This window comes from Orycteropus afer, unplaced genomic scaffold (genome assembly GCF_000298275.1).
Source record: "Orycteropus afer afer isolate SDZICR_OR568_19922 unplaced genomic scaffold, OryAfe1.0 scaffold00072, whole genome shotgun sequence".
In the NCBI taxonomy this organism is placed as follows: Eukaryota; Metazoa; Chordata; class Mammalia; order Tubulidentata; family Orycteropodidae; genus Orycteropus; species Orycteropus afer.
This window is the reverse complement of record NW_006921659.1, coordinates 1,024,226-1,036,879: the sequence shown is the minus strand read 5'-3', so window position 1 is coordinate 1,036,879 and position 12,654 is coordinate 1,024,226.

The window sequence follows — 12,654 nt, the reverse complement described above, 5'->3', positions numbered from 1 at the left end:
GGTCCTACCACCACTCGGGAATCTCCAAGCCGTGTCGTCTGTGCCGTTAGGGTCGCTCAGTCCGCTGCCAGACCGCAGCTCTGTGTTTCTCCTTTTTTGGTATTTTCACGTAAATTCTTCTGCTAGTTGGGGTTTAGTCCACTTTTATATCCTTCTTCTGTGTCTGTGTTAATTGGTTTCCCTTTTCTTTGTTGAAGAGCATCTGTGCAGTCCTTGTGCCTAGTCCACCATCTTGCCGGAACTCCGTGACACCATTCTTGACCACTGCTCATTCACCTTCTGTGTCTGCCACAGTATGGGTTCATAATGAATAATTTAACAACTTGGAGGAGGATGGCGGAGAAATTAATAGTAAAAACCCTGTTCCTCTTCCTTTTTCCTTCTGAATACTGTACCCGTAGGTAGGAGTTGGGGATTACTTCTGCTTCTTTACTTTTTTTCGGGTGTTGGCGTTCCGGCAGTGGCAGCTGTTTGGCAGCTGAGAGGCCTGCTGCCACAGAGGTTCTTCTGCAGTGTCGCCCTTTTAGAGGGTGGAGGGTGCAGCTTAGGGAGAGAGGGTGGTAATGAGAACATGGTAGAAGATTTGAGGATCCACGCTGGACAGTCCAGAAACCAAAGATTGAATGGCCGTGTGAGATTATAGGCTTTGTTAAAGTTTGATAATGTTTTTCCACATTGGAAGGAAAAGACTAGTACAACTGATTTAGTTGATCTTTCATCCTCACGGTCAGTCCTTTTGTAAATGTCTGCTGATAACCAAGTAACCACTACCTAAGCTTTCTATTTCTGTGTAACAAATTACCACATACCTAGTGACGTAAAAGTACAAATGTTTACTATCTCAGTTTCCGTGAGTCAGGATTCTAGGCATGGCTTCACTGGTCCGCTGCTCAGGTTATCACAAGGTAGCAATCAAGGTGTCCGATGGGCTTTGTTCCTTTCTTGAGCCCGGAGGCCTCTTCCATACTCATGTGCTTGTTGTGACAATCTTCAGTTTCTTGTGGTTGTAGGCTAAGGTCCCAGTTGTTTTGCTGGTTGTCAGCAGTTCTTAGCAGCCTCCCATAGTTCCTTGTGTGCTGTTCTCACAACATGGCAGCTTACTTCAAAGCCAGTAGAAGAATCCCTTACTCCAGCCTGCTACACCAGAGTCTTAAATAGTATAAGGTAGTGACAGGAGTGACATTCTGTCACCTTTGCCATATTTTACTGACTAGAAGCAAGTTACAAAGTCCCCCCAAACAGAAGGGGAAAGGGTAGGACAAGGAGGGGACTCACTAGAGGTCACCTTAGGTGTGTCTGCCATACTCAGATACCTGAAGATCAGAGTTCTCAAAAGAGCTAAAACTTCAAGCCAGGAAAAAGAAAGCTTCAGTGGTCACTGTACAGGGAAAGCCCACTGAGTGTATGAGGGTGTTGGTGGAATGCTCCCATAGGCCAGGCCAGCCATAGCCAATAAGGGGGAATCTTTGTGGGGCACTGGATTGACTCAATTACGCCTTTTCTTCCCTTGACATTTTTATTTTATGCCCCTTACCGTTCTTTTAACCTGTTCAAATGCAGATTGATATGAAAGAAATTGACGAATTTCATTTTATTCTCATAGTGAAGTTCAGAGACACTTTGAAAGCATTTTTCAATACGTTACTTTCTAGAAAAGTGTCTCTGGCCTCTTGAATATCTTTCATAAAAATGAATTTTTATTGTCAAAGTAATAAAGGTCATGATAGAAAATTAGGGAAATACTTAATGATATAAGGGACAAGTAAAAATAATCAATTATTGTGATTACTGTGGATCCATACGTAGCTGTACACATTCCCAAACGCCTAGAATAGTTCTCAGATTTCTTATCAACTAACTTACTTTACTCAGTAAAGAGTGAAGGGGCAAAAAAAAATTTTCTCCTTTCCAGATAGAGTATCAGAAACATCATGAATTTTGTGTCCAGATATATTGACACTGCAGTTAGTGGACTGGTTATTAGTTTGAAGGGTCGCTGTTTATTTAACAACAACAACAACAACAAAGCAAAACATAGTTGGGAGATGACCGGTGCAGAGATGCCTGAAACAGTGTGTGCGGGCAGATCACATTCGATGGCTTTTGGTTTTGGTGGATTCATTGAATCATTAGGATAGTTTCTCACAGCCAGAACTTTTGGTTTGCCATAGTGATGTATCACTCATTCCTGTCACTTCAAAGTTATTACTGAAATAGGGCTTAACGTTCTTAATGGAAGTACATTTCTTCTTCTGCGTTGCCCTCTATCTGCATCTGTTTAGGGCACTTATTTAGCTCATAGTTTGCATGCGTGCATCCATGTGTGTTTGTGTGTGTATGCGTGCGTGCATGCATGTGTGTTTGTGTGTGGTGTTTGTGTGTGTATGCGTGCGTGCATGCATGTGTGTGTTTTGGGAGTGAACTCACAAATATTTATTAAGTGCTTATTGTGTGTTTGATATTTTTCTACGCTGTGTGCGTGGAAGTAGTAGAAACAAGATACAGAAAAGACTAAGAGTTGTTTTAAATGCCTGTTTTTAAGCTGAAGTTTTTATTGAGATTATTGTAGATTCACACACAGTACTGTTTTTTTAAATTCGCTGAGCTGAGCTTGCAGACCTGGAAGGGCCACAACCTAGACCAGTGCTTCTCAGACTTCAATGTGTGTAAGAATTGCCTGTGAAAAAGCAGACTCTGTTTCAGTAGGGTTGGGGTGGGAACTGAGGTTTTACATTTTGGAAGGTTTGAATCCACCAGCTGCCCTGTGGGAGAAAGATGAGGCAGTGGGCTTCCCTAAAAGATTACAGCCTTGGAAACGCTGTGGGAGCGTTCTCCTCTCTCCTGCAGGGCCGCTATGAGTCAGAATTGACTTGATGGCCAACAGCAAGTTTCTAGGTGATGGGATGCTGCTTGTGCGTGGACCATACTTTCACTAAAAGTTAGAAAGTTTCACTAAAAATTCTACTTTCACTAAAAGTAAGGTCCACTTTTAGTGAAAGTAGAATTGTTTGCTACTTTTAGGTTTATTTTTTGGTCTGTATTTGAAATGAAACGAAACACGTTGCCGTCAAGTTGTACCCGACTCATAGCGATCCCTCCTTGGGTTTCCGAGGCAGTATCACTATGGGAATAGAGTGCCCAACCTTCCTTCCAAGGAGTGGCTGGTGGGTTTGAACCGCCAGCCTTCTGGTTAGCAGTCAAGTGCCTTAGGTACTATTCTACCAGAGCTCCTTTGGTCTGTGTTAGCTCCTCTGATTTCAAACCTGTATCTTTGGGCGTCTACGGTCCTTGTGTCCCCCCTCCGCTCACATTCACAGCACTACCTCCACACACACATTCCAGGACTCTGTTCTAAGACTGAGTTCTCCCCATTTAAAAGAAGTGTTTGTCAGATTGGTTGTTGACTGTTTACTCTGTGTGTTGAGTGCCTCCTGTTTGACAGTCTCTGAGGGAGATGCATGGAGCTCTGGTGGTGCAGTGGTTAAAGCATTCGACTACTAACCCAGAGATTGGTGGTTCAAACCCACCAGCTGCTCTGTGGGAGAAAGATGAGGCAGTCTGCTTTCATAAAGATAAGCAACCTGTGAGGTGGTTCTGCTCTGTCCTGTGGTTTGCTGTGAGTCAGAATTGACTGACGGCAGTGGGTTGGGTTGGGTTTGGTGGCAGGTGTGGAGTGCCCACTGGTGGAGATCACAGGTTCCTGCCCCTGGAGCTTGTTCTCTAACGCAGCACTGCACAATAGAGCTTTCTGTGGTGCTGGAAGTGTTCTGTATCTGCACTGCATGGTAGCACTAGCCCTTGGCTAATTGAGCCCTTGAAATGTGGCTACAACACAAGAACTGCATTTTTAGTTTAATTGAAATATCCACATAACTAGTGGCTGCCATCTTGGGTAGCAAAGGTCTAGTGGGAGAAACAAGGCATCAAACAAACAGTCATACAAGTTGTTTCCAGGAAAGATTTATTTCTTGTTGTTTTTGAAATTAACATGTATCTAGGATCAGAAATGGGAGCTCTGGTACCATAGTGGCTAAAGCGCTTGACTGCTAACCAGAAGGCTAGCGGTTCAAACCCACCAGCCACTCCTTGGAAGGAAGGCTGGGCAATCCTACTTCCGTAGTGATACTGCCTCGGAAACCCAAGAGGGGTCGCTATGAGTCGGGGCCGACTCCACGGCACATAACAACAACAACAACAAGGATCAGAAATGTTGCAATAGAGACCTTGTCAAATAGTGTAGATTATCACAGCTCTTAAGCAAGGCCTGGTTTAATGGGTCATGGATGGTAGACAGTGGTGCTTGATGATCTAAAAGGTGTATTGGACCTCCTTTATGTATAAAAAGGAGCTCTGGTGGCAGAGTGGATAAGGCATATGGCTGCTAACCAGAAGGTCAGTGTTCAAACCCACCAGCTGCTCTGTGGAAGGAGGATGGGTGATCTACTTCAAGAGAGATTTACAGCCTCGCCTCGGAAACACAGTGGGGGTCACTATGAGTTGGAATTGACTCGGTGGCAGTGAATTTGGTTTTAGTGTTCAAACCCACCAGCTGCTCTGTGGAAGGAGGATGGGTGATCTACTTCAAGAGAGATTTACAGCCTCGCCTCGGAAACACAGTGGGGGTCACTATGAGTTGGAATTGACTTGGTGGCAGTGAATTTGGTTTTGTTTATAAAGGAAGCAAACTGAGGCCAGTGGCCTTGGTTGTCAAAAGAAATTGAGCTTTCCCTTAATACACTTTGGCCAATTGCCATTTGAGCTAGATTGAATTTGAGTTGGATTTTTATTGAGGTATAAATAGTTTCATATAATGATTGAAGTTTTTGTAACAATGAACTTTGTAGTCATAGAATCTTTAGTTTCCAGCATTTTTTTGTGGCTCCTTCGTCTTCTCTTGTCCTCTGTTTCTGCCCAGGGCCTTCTTCCAAATCTTCCGATGTGATCCCTCCGGTTCTTGCACTGCAGCTGTTAAATCTGTCTACTGGTTGCATGCTTTCCTTTTGGCTTGTGTGTTCAATTGCAGAATGCATTTAATATATGAAATATGGCTACAGCATTTAGTATCTGGTCTCTAAAAGTAATGCAGACTCCTGGCTGCCTTAGAACCAGGTAGTTTGTTCAGGGAACCATGGACTGGAATGGGTCAGCAGCCTGCAGGAGCTGGGCCCAGCCAGGCTGGGCGGGCCTCCTCTCTGCCTCTCTCTTAACAGCAGCTCTGTGCCTTTTTGATGCAGTTTGATTATGAGTTGATTAATGGGTGGCCTGCAGAATGTTTTGAAGTTGTTAGATGACACGAATAGCCCAAGAGTTGAGGTTTTTTTTAGCTTCCAAACAACATGTTTAAATTGTAAAATGCATTCTTTGGATCATGTGGCTTAGATTTTATCCTAATCTGTTTTTTCCAGAAGAGACCAGCTGTAGGACGAGGCTATAAAAGCACACACTTCCGTTAGTAGTGCTTCCAACTCTTAGTAGACTTTTTGACCAGTTAGAATCAGCTCCTTGTCACCTCAGCAGTAAGTAAGTGAACTCAAAGGTTGAAAGTCAGACGTCTACCTCAAAGATATCTCTGCTCCTGATTTCTGTTAAGTCATGGAGCCAGCAGTGTTTGAGAGCTTGCTGGGTGCTGGGTGCTGTGGACTAAGTATTAATGAACTTCCTCTCTGGTCGCTGGAATACCAAGTATCATTATCCTATATTTTTTGCTAAATGAGTTGTTCTTTATCCTGTGCCCTGGGCTCCTTTGATTGCAGAACACAGAGACTTTTCTGGCCCCCTTCGAAGCCGAAGCCGGTGGTTTGTTCAGGGAACCGTGGACTGGAATGGGCCTAGAGCCCTCAGGAGGCTGGGCTGGGGCGGGCCTCCTCTCAGCCTCTCTCTCCGAGCAGCTCTGTGTCTCTGTGGGACTGCTCCCTCCTGGCCCATCCTTTGTTTATCTCTAACCTGGGTTCTAGAAGCCACAAATGGCTGCTGTTGCCCTTACTGGGCAGCATCTGTCTCCGGGCTGGCTGGTCAGCCTGTGAGTGGGCCTCCCTTGGGTGGACACCTCTACACTCCCACCTCTACTGCTCTGAGTGCAGAAGCTGTTATAACCAAAGGGAAGTTTAACTGTCTGCTGGGGCCTAGGGGAGTGCTGAGGATGGCGTGGGGTGCCTGGTAAGTATTTCCTAGTGATGTCTGAATGTGGCGTAAACTGGCTGATGGTGTGGTGCGTTTGTTTAACCAGAACTGGAAAAACAAAATCACACCAAATTGCAGACTTTTTTTTTGTTGTTGAAGAGTTTGTTAGGCAAAAAAATAAAACCCAAGAAAGCCAGTCTTATTAAAGTAGTAGTTAAACTTCTGTGAGGTGCAAGAGGATCCCCAGTTTGCAAGTGATACTAGACTGTGGACCCGCAAGTTTTCCAGGTCCATATATTTCAGTCACTGAACAAGTATTGACCATGTTCAGTAATAATGGCCCTGGGAGTATGATGGAAGACAAGACAAATGACCCCTTAGCCTTTACCGAGCTTCTGTTCTGCTGTTTCAAGTACAATTTGCTATGACAACATTTCTGTGAGCGGAAGAGCCAGTAAAGCTTATTGTAAAGTATTTGACACAGTTCCAGAATAGTTAGTGAAGTAGCAGAGGTGTTGGTTCCTTGATGCCATTTCCGGTATTTTTATATAAGTCTTGGGAGTCATTCTTGATTTAGAGGTTTGTGAAAATCACTTAAAACAGTGCAATTGAATTTCTAAAAAAATCAAACACACTGCCATGGAGTTGATTCTGACTCATAGCAACCCTATAGGGGAAAACTGCCCCATAGAGTCTGCAAAGCTGTAAATCTTTGTGGAAGCAGCCTGCCTTGTCTCTCTCCTGTGGAACAGCTGATGGATTTAAACTGCCAGCCTTTGGGTGGGCAGCCATATGCTTTAACCACTGTGCCACCAGAGCTTCTCTTGAGGTTGAGGTAGTTAAAACTTGCTTAGAAGGCTGCAGAAAAGGAGGCTGACACCAGCCTTGGGATTTCTTCTGTGCAGCCAAGAGTACACCTTTAGAGTGGAGCTTTGTCTTGGGTCCCACCTCCAAACAGCCCTGGGTGAGCTGAAGCAGGCACTCATTACTCAGCCCGTTCACTCATCACTTGCGGAGAACTTTCTGCTCCAGGAGAAATTGTCCAGTTCTGAGTCCAAGCACTCTTTGGGCTTAGACCCTTGTTGCAGAAAGACTCAGAGACCGAAGCACTAAAGGAAGGAAAAGGTTTACCTGCAAAGAGAGCAGAGGAAGGACTGGCTTGACAGATAAAAGAGCTCAAGCATTTAAAGGAAAAGAGCAAAAACTCCCAAGCTTTCCAAGTTTGTATTAGCCTGTCTGTGGTGGGAAAACATCAGCTCTCTGACATGATCATGCTCACACAGGGCATGGTGCGTCTTCAGGCACCAGTACAGCACGAACCAGGGACACGGTTGCTTTTGTTCGGGAGTCCAGGTTTATAGGAAATGTTCAAGGTTTTATTGTTTTTGAAATCAGAACAAGTTAGATGACTCTTGTTACTTCTAGTTTATCTCAGGGCACCAAGTGTTTTTTTCTTCTGGCTGTGATATGTTTAGTGCTTAATGATAGTGGAGCAGGGCAAAGTATGACACCCTCCAGAATCCATAAGCTCCAGGATGAAGAAGGATACAAGGGAGAAACCTGACTGCAGAGCGTATTCTTGCCCCTGGCACAAGTGATAAGTCTTGTTCCAGTGGCTTCTAACCTGAGTTGTAATTAGAATCACCTGGCGTTGGTGGCACAGTGCCTAAGGGATTTGACTGCTAACCAGAAGGTTGGTGGTTCAAATCCACCAGCTGCTACATGTAAGGAAGATGAGGCAATCTACTTCCGTAAAGATTTACTGCCTTGGAAACTCATTGGGGGTCCCTGTGAGTCAGAATCGACTTGAAGCCAGTGAGTTTTTTTTTTTTTTGGGGGGGTTGGGGATAGTGTTGCAAAACTACTAATGGCCTGTGTTTTTACTTAAATACCAGTTGTATTGGTCTAGAGTGGAGCTTGAATATTGGTATTTTTTTAAAGTACCCCAGGTTACTGTCATGTGCAGCCAAGGTTGAGAACCGCAGCTTTTACCATCAACAGAGGACGGGGGCCTTTGTTAGTGACAGCAGGTTTCACTGCTGATCTACAGCTGGGCCCGGCCGCTGCTGTTGTAGATACTTGAATTTCTGTGGGGGAATGTCTCTGGAGGAAAGCTCGCGAGGGAGGTCGCCAGGCTCCTGTTCCCTCCACTGCTGCTCCGTCAATTAAAGGGGCTAATTGATCCCGTTGTTTGAAGTCCTGCCAAAGCCAAAACCAAACTCGGACCTGTTGGATGTTGTCTTTCTAGACGGGGTTTCATGAATCAGTTTGATTTTTTGGGTTTAAAGGGGTAAGGGTGATCTTATATATTTATTACATCTGGATTTAAGACTGTTTACATGGCTTTGTACAATGTAAAGGCTTGTTTCAATAAAGTATTGATATAAATACAGCTGTTGGTGTAAGAAGACATTTGTTTCTCGTTTGCTGTCTTACTGATGCTTAAAAATCAGTTTGGTATCTCTCCTTCAGAAATTAGTCAAGAATATTTCCAGATTTTAGATTGTGAGTGTTCGAAAACATACATGGTAAGTGTATTAGATTCCTAAAATGTGAATAGTATTTTATCTTCACGTCACATGGATGTTTTATAAATGACATCTAATAACTTCAGCCTCTCTGCTTCTCTCAAGAAGTTTATGGTCTGATTTCTAAAATTCAAGTCTACCAAAGAAGCTATTCCTAGATAGATGTCTTTGTGAATAGTTTAATAACCCATTAATTACGATTATCAGAGATACGTTTCTGTTTCAGAGCAGAAGCGAGCTTTTCAGAGCTGCAGGTCGGGCAGGCAGGCACTGGCTTCTGCGCAGGGCCCAGCACTGAATGCCTGCTGTTGGGGGACACGCCCCTTTTAACTGGTGTAAAACAACTGTAGTAACGATGTGGTTAAATGCATCTAGCTTGTAGCATGACTCCTGCTTACAGCTCATCTCCCTTTGACACTTTCCCGGGCTGTTGGGAAAAGACAATTTTTAAAAATGGGAAGTGTAAGTTGAGAGAAACTATATGGATACACTGTCCTTGTCCAAGCTAAGCAATCGAATGGCACTCCCGTGTCCCTACCTGTTACTGTCTGTTTTCAGTGACCTGAGCTTACAGCTGTGCTCCCCTCTGGTCAGTGATCCCCTGGGACCTTTGCTTCATACCAGGGACTCTGAGCAAAGCTTGGTCTTTTCTGACTTTTCCTAAATACAAAAATTCAGAAGCTTTGGTATTGGGCAGGATTGGCTAGGATTTCAAACTTCTAAGTATAACTGACAATATCAACACTTCCCATGAGGAGGCAGGGCTTAGTTTATCATTCCACTGGTACTTCATCTTCCATGGGTTTGGTTGCCTGTGAAAATGGATTTAAGCCCAAAAAAGAACCAAACCCACTGCCATCAAGTCGATTCCAACTCATTATGACCCCCATAGGGTTTCTGAGGCAGTAAATCTTCACAGAAGTCGATTGCTCACTCTTGCTTCCATGGAGTGGCTGGTGGGTTTGAACCACCAACATTCTGGTTAGCAGTCAGATACCTCAGGCACTGTGCTACCAGAGTCCCTTGAGAATGGATTTAGTGACCTACCTACTTCTGGACATACTGCCTGCTGTGAGGGGATCCCTTGGGCCAGGTGAATGGGATAGGAGACCGTGGTTCACAAGGACATACTTGAGGACCGGCTCAGGTCCCTTCGCTGTCTCCTGTTGTTGTTGTTGTTATGTGCCGTCGAGTCAGCCCTGACTCACAGCGACCCCTCCTTGGGTTTCCGAGGCAGTATCACTACGGAAGTAGGATTGCCCAGCCTTCCTTCCGAGGACTGGCTGGTGGGTTTGAAACGCCAGCCTTCTGGTTAGCAGTCAAATGCCTTAGGCACTATGCTACCAGAGCTCCCCGCTGTCTCCTACTGGAGAAGAAAATGGTTTGGGAATTGGAAGTTTTCAGTTTGGCCTTCTGGGGGTGTAATGAGTAAGCACTCAGCTACTAACCACAAGGTTGTGAGTTTGAACCTAACCAGCTGTTCTGTGGGAGAAAGACCTGGTGACCTATTTCTGTAAGTAATTACAGTCAGGGAAACCCTATGGGGCAGTTCTACTCTGTCACCTGGGTCACTGTGAGTCAAAATCGACATGACAGCAGCTCACAGCTTCTTTCTATTTATGCTCTACAGAAGTAATTTCCTCCTCCCTCTTTGGAAAACTTACTGGATCCATTAGAATGGATTAAGGAAAGCTCGTATGCAGTGGCGGTTAAGAGTGTGGGCACTGGAGTCTGTCTGCTTGGGTTTGAATTCTACCTGGGCCACATTATCCTTCTGGGCCTCAGTTTTCTTTCATGAGATTGGTTGTGGAATTTCAGTGAGGTGATGTTGTAGAGCATTTAGCACATTGCCTCATATTTACTAAGCACAAAATAAATGTGTTGCTATCATTTTTAAGATCCTTACCTTGGTGGTGCAGATGGTTTGTGCTTGCCTGCTAACTTAAAGCCTTGTGGTTCAAACCCACCCAATGGTACTGGTGCTCTGCTTCCATTAAGATTATAGCCAGGAACGCCCTATGGAGTAATTCTGCTGTGTAACACGTGGGGTCACCGTGAGTCAGAATCCACTCCACAGCAACTCATACCACCAAAATAGTTATTATAATATATAATATATATAATAATAGTTATTATTCCCAAGATACTCGGCAAACTAACATAAGAGCCAAAGAAAAAACAAAGCAGCTGAAATGAGGAATTTTAACCAGAAAATAATTACTAGTTTAGTAAGAGAGACCATGTACAAAAGGGATTTTTTTAAATAATTGTTATGGCTGCAAAGACATCCCTGGGTAGTTTAAACAGTTAACATGCTCAGATGCTAATGGAGAGGTTGGCCGAGTACCAGTAGAGGTGCCTCGGAAGTGTACCCCAGTCTATATGTCAAGTTCCAGTTATCAGAGGAGTCTGAAGTAAGGATTTGTCCAATCTTCAATAGGAGGACCAAACCCACTATCACTGTCTCAACTCTGACTCACAGCGACTATAGGACAGAGTAGAATTTCCCCACAGGGTTTCCAAGGCTGTAAATCTTTATGGAAGCAGACTGCCTCATCTTTCTCCTGCAGAGCAGCTGGTGGGTTCGAATCACCTTCCTTTTTAACCACTGTGCCAGCAGAGCTGCTTTCTTGGGGGTGGTTGAGCGGCATTAGTCCTATTTTAGAGATAAGGATGTAAGATGAGATCCTCCCTTCCCCCCAAGACCTACAGCCACTAGGAAATGGAGCTAGAATTCAGATGTAGGTTTGTGTGACTCCAAGGGCCACCTCTTTATTGAAGGTTTCCATATGTAAACTGACCTCTTGACTAAGGTGGGCCATCAACCTTCTATGATTTCTCAGTACCTTGAGTGACTGCTATGATGCCGGGTGTTGTGCTGGTGCTGGGATGTTTGGAGCCAATCTGACATGATTGCTGTCCTCATGATATTTAGGGCTCAGTGGAGAGATTCATTTCAAATGTTGGCACTCATTAGCTCTACTTTGCTGTGAGTTAGTCAAAGCAGCATGTGGTGATACAGCAGCACGGGCCTGGTTTCTGGTGGTTTGCTCCAGGCAGGCAGTGGGCATACAGTCCACTTTCATCTCAGTGGCACACCTAATCCAGTCCTCCTCAGTGTCCAGTGTCCCTGAGTTCAGAGCCTCTCTGGTTCTTTCTGCACAGAATTAGCCTGGGGTCCACCTGCGTATGAGGGAAGGGGTGTGGTGACCTGAAATGTGGCATCCAGGTGGGTTGTGAGGTTTGACTGCTGCTCAACAGTGTCTTAAACCATTAACTCCCATTTGGAGCTGGCGGTTCAAACCCACCAGCCACTCTTCAGAAGGAAGATTGGGCAATCTACTTCTGTAGAGATACCACCTCAGAAACCACCCAAGGAGGGGTTGCTATGAGTTGAATTGACTCAACGCCAGTGAGGTTTTTTTTTTGTTGTTGTTGTTGTTCTTAAGCTTTTCTGTGGCTTTCCCAATAAAAATGGGTTTCTTTTTCTTAATTTTGACTGCTTCTAATAGAGGAGGAGGAGGCATAAACATCTTTATTATCTTGAAACCAGTGCCAGTTTTTCTCTCTGACAAATAGCCTGTGAAATACCTAAGGATAGGGGATTGCCTCGGTAGCTCCAGACTAGCAAAATGCTGGACATATTTCACTTCAATGCTTAGTAAATATGTATTGAACGACTAATACACCAATAATACACTTGTGTAGCTAACTTGCATAACATTCACCCACATTCCCATTTACAAAATCTATTAGTTAATTAGGGGCAGGTGGTAGTATTCTGACTTTGATACCTAGGGTCAAATAAGTTGCTTTTGCAAAGGAAGGCATTCCCACTAGCTAGCGGTCATGAGGAAGCCCAGATGATGGAGCCTCCTCCTCCTAACTCCATGCCTTAAAACCACCAGCTTTCCCTCCAGCAAATGTGGCGGGTAACAAGTCTCGTCATGTGGGGGGCGAGGCTAGGTATTACTAGGGTAAAAACAGGTAGAGTGAGCTTTGCCAA